This window comes from Nanorana parkeri, unplaced genomic scaffold (genome assembly GCF_000935625.1).
Source record: "Nanorana parkeri isolate BGI_ZX_2015 unplaced genomic scaffold, ASM93562v1 scaffold947, whole genome shotgun sequence".
In the NCBI taxonomy this organism is placed as follows: Eukaryota; Metazoa; Chordata; class Amphibia; order Anura; family Dicroglossidae; genus Nanorana; species Nanorana parkeri.
The window spans coordinates 264315-268930 of NW_017307215.1; the positions used below are offsets into that span (position 1 = coordinate 264315).

The 4616-nt window shown below is 48.6% G+C and overlaps 1 long non-coding RNA gene across 1 annotated transcript in view; it reads right to left on the reverse strand.

The window, feature by feature from the left end:
• Nucleotides 1–2203, reverse strand: part of LOC108795203 — a 9621-nt gene extending 7418 nt beyond the window's left edge. Inside the window, exons 1-2 of the long non-coding RNA XR_001941742.1 lie at nucleotides 2144–2203; nucleotides 1725–1728 (exon numbers count right to left, since the gene is read on the reverse strand). This is a non-coding gene — a long non-coding RNA (uncharacterized LOC108795203). The remainder of the gene's footprint in view (nucleotides 1–1724; nucleotides 1729–2143) is intronic.
• Between the last annotated feature and the right edge of the window lie 2413 nt (nucleotides 2204–4616).

Sequence of the window (4616 nt, forward strand, 5' to 3'; positions counted from 1 at the left end):
GGCAGAGACACAAACTACTGGGGGAAATCTCACCATTGTGGGAGGGGCAGAGACACAAACTACTGGGGGAAATCTCACCATTGAGGGAGGGGCAGAGACACAAACTACTGAAGGGAAAACTCACCATTGTGGGAGGAGCAGAGACACAAACTACTGGAGGAAATCTCACCATTGTGGGAGGGGCAGAGACACAAACTACTGGGGGAAATCTCACCCTTGTGGGAGGAGCAGACACAAACTACTGGTGTCACAATATCTGGAAATCCGTGCCGGATTTTTGCTTTGCTCCCTGGTTCTGGGCTGTCAGCCTATGGTGTCTCACAAGGCTGCAGCCAATCTGCTCTCCTCCTCCCCTATTTAGGACTTCCTCACTTGTTGCTCTTGGTGCGAGCAACAAGTCTTATGCCTTGTTCTGTACCCCCTTGTGGCTCTAACTATCCCTGGGATCTTATTCCCTGCGCTTATTATTGGATCCTTGTGCCTTTGGCTTCCCTGTACCAGCTGGTATCCCTGTTTGGCGTTATCCCCTGCTTTGCTCTTTGCACACCTACTATAGTATTTCAGTGGTTACCTTTAGTATATTGCTGCAGACCTTAATTGCTTTCACCTGTGTGCGGTGAGTCTCTCTATACTGCCTTCATTGCCTCACTTCTGTGTTTTCCCCCTCCAGTCTTTGTCTGTTTGCTTCCTCCTATTTACTGCTTTCTTGTACTTCAATTCCCTCACTTACCTTCCAGTGTATCTTCCTTTTGCTTTGCTGTCACCCCTTTATTTCTGTGCTACTCTCTTACCTTGTGGCTGTGTTGGATTCATCATTTCTCTGCACACCCCCTGTGTGCATATTTCCCTTTGTGCTTCTTTATTTACTTTTCCCTCTTTTATCCTGCTTCTTTGTATGCATGTGCAATGCACATCTCTTGCTTACTCGGGGATCTCAAGTCTCCCTGATGTTCAGGGAGTCTCCATCTATTAGCAGCTCCCTGACGTCCGTGAGAGAGGCATTTTCTCCCTGAAAGGTTTACTTTGAGTAAACCTTTCCGGTAAGATATCAGTGGGTAAGGTTTCAGAGTGAGGCTTGCCTCCTGGAGGAAGATCATGTGATCTCTAGAGTAGCCTCAGAGTGAGGCTTGCCTCCTGGAGGAAGGGCATGTGATCTCTAGAGTAGCCTCAGAACGAGGCTTGGCTCTCAGAAGGAAGAAGCTACTTGCTGCACAGAGAGGGCGGACATAGACTACTATTGAGAGCAGGTACAGGCACTGCTGCAGGGTTGAGAGAGGGCTGTTAACCCTTTGTGTACAATATAGAATCAATTATATGTCCTGGTTGTCTAGTTATAGAGAATATTTATTTCATTTGCTGCCCATAGCAATTAGTCAACTGTGTATCAGGGACTTTACTCAGCGTTTTTTTTAAAAAGGTCTCGGGCTGTCTAATAAATTGTGACCTTTACACTGACAAATACTTGAATATCAATTCACAAATCTGATGTGTGTGTATATATATGTATATGTATGTGTGTGTGTATATATAAAATTATTATTTCTTTTATATTCTGAGGACGGTGCTGTAAAAAAAACTAACAGTAAGGGCACCTCCCTGAAATAAGGTTTTGCAGGTTGGGATGTCTGCTTACTTTTGTGCGTTACACCTTCCTGCTCCTGGGTGTGCCTCTAAGCTACTTACCTTTCCCTGGTGTCCTTGCTGTTCTATTCTCTTCAGTATACTCTGCTGTGCGATTTGCACTTTTGCTTGAGCTCTCTCCCTATCTTCCTCCTCTTGGTTACAAGTTTATTCCCTACCTGTTTGTATCCAGTTCCCCGCTGCTTCAACTAGTCCTTTGCGTCTGTGTGGGTGCGCTAGAGGGCCGCAACCTGGAAGGTGTCCAGCAGCCAATCATCCTCACCACTAGAGGCTCTGTCGAATACCTGGCCCTTCTTAGATTCTGCGCCTCTAGTGCGTCCTGAGAACGCACAGACCATTAGTTCCTCTCTCCCTGTGACCAACATCCCCGATATCCCTCCTATCTGTGACTCCTACCAACTCCGCATACAGCGGAGCTCACGTACCCTAGTGCCCCGGTCCCTAGACCGTGACAACTGGGTGGAAATTTCACCATTGTGGCAGGGGCAGAGACACAAATTACTAGGGGAAATCTCACCATTGTGGGAGGGGCAGAGACACAAACTACTGGGGGAAATCTCACCATTGTGGGAGGGGCAGAGACACAAATTACTGGAGGAAATCTCACCATTGTGGGAGGGGCACAGACACAAATTACTGGAGGAAATCTCACCATTGTGGGAGGGGCAGAGACACAAACTACTGGGGGAAATCTCGCCATAGGGGGAGGGGCAGAGGCACAGACTACTGGGGGGCTATGATGGAAACTCATTGTTGTCCAATGACAGCAATGATGGCGATCGCTACAGTCGCAAAGTTCTCTTTGGACGGAATCCCATGTTTACTTTCCTTTCCTACTTCTGAACCGGTTCGATATGTTTGTCAACAGAGGCCCCCTGTGGCACTATGGTCACCAATTATTCCCATGGTATGGAAAATGGCAGCGTCCCTCCTCTCCCACCCTGTTCATCTCCGCCATAAGCCGCAGTCCTATTTTCATGTTTTGTGTGATCAGTAAAACAATTCTGCGCGGCAGCAGCGATAATAATGACATCCGCTGGGAGAGGAAATGCAAAGTGCCGACGCAAGACAGCGAGCTTTACAACCTTCCCGGAGCATTGGACTTAACCCTTCGCTGCAGAGCTCCGCCGTGCTCTGTATAGAACACCCCTTCTTACGTGTCCTCGAGGCCCCCATCTACCCAATCCCAGGGGCCCATCCCTGTTACTGCACCATTTTCTGCCTCCTCTTTGGGAAGTTGCATTTTACCGGAACGTCAATATACATTTTACCATCCGAGCACTTTTCACAAAGCCGGGGGCAAATTTTTACGTCCATTTCTGCCTACGCAATGGTCATTGGCGACATGGCGGATATGGGCGCCGATAGGGAGGCGAGGGGAAGAAATGGTCATGGGATTTTCACAATGTTGGGAAATATCCATCTCCTGTTCCGGGCATCAAAGGCGGAACCCTATTCAGTACCCAGCTTTCTAAGGCTCTTCACAACAGAGCAATAAACGTGGCCAGGCCACGCCTCTAACGCTTTGTCTATTACCCTCAGCGCTCTTATAGCCGCCCCTTCCAAGACGCACGTCAAGCACCCCCTTTTAGCGCCCGCATGCACAAGCCCTACAGAGCCCCAACCGCCACATTATCTACAAACCGCCTTCCCTTTCCTCGCCCCACAACCGCCAATGGGTGGCGCTGCGCCGTCCGCGGCAAAGAAAACAAACACAGCTGCAGCCGACACAATATGATTTGTGATTAATTCCTCCTAAACAGCCATTTTTTTTAAACAAAAGGGAAGAAAAACAAATTTAATCTAAAATTCAATAAGAATATAAAGAAAAAAAAAATATAGCGCGGAGCCGGCGGCGGCACAAAGGAAATTAGAATAATGCCAGGAAATAAATTCACAAATGACGTCTCTTCATTCCCGGCGAGCGCTTGTTTTTATTTACTCAACAAGAAAATTACATGAGTAGACGTGAGACGGATGGCGAGCGAGGGCCCCCTTTTTAGGTGAATCACCATTGTGGGAGGGGCAGAGACACAAATTACTGGAGGAAATCTCACCATTGTGGGAGGGGCACAGACACAAATTACTGGAGGAAATCTCACCATTGTGGGAGGGGCAGAGACACAAACTACTGGGGGAAATCTCGCCATAGGGGGAGGGGCAGAGGCACAGACTACTGGGGGGCTATGATGGAAACTCATTGTTGTCCAATGACAGCAATGATGGCGATCGCTACAGTCGCAAAGTTCTCTTTGGACGGAATCCCATGTTTACTTTCCTTTCCTACTTCTGAACCGGTTCGATATGTTTGTCAACAGAGGCCCCCTGTGGCACTATGGTCACCAATTATTCCCATGGTATGGAAAATGGCAGCGTCCCTCCTCTCCCACCCTGTTCATCTCCGCCATAAGCCGCAGTCCTATTTTCATGTTTTGTGTGATCAGTAAAACAATTCTGCGCGGCAGCAGCGATAATAATGACATCCGCTGGGAGAGGAAATGCAAAGTGCCGACGCAAGACAGCGAGCTTTACAACCTTCCCGGAGCATTGGACTTAACCCTTCGCTGCAGAGCTCCGCCGTGCTCTGTATAGAACACCCCTTCTTACGTGTCCTCGAGGCCCCCATCTACCCAATCCCAGGGGCCCATCCCTGTTACTGCACCATTTTCTGCCTCCTCTTTGGGAAGTTGCATTTTACCGGAACGTCAATATACATTTTACCATCCGAGCACTTTTCACAAAGCCGGGGGCAAATTTTTACGTCCATTTCTGCCTACGCAATGGTCATTGGCGACATGGCGGATATGGGCGCCGATAGGGAGGCGAGGGGAAGAAATGGTCATGGGATTTTCACAATGTTGGGAAATATCCATCTCCTGTTCCGGGCATCAAAGGCGGAACCCTATTCAGTACCCAGCTTTCTAAGGCTCTTCACAACAGAGCAATAAACGTGGCCAGGCCACGCCTCTAACGCT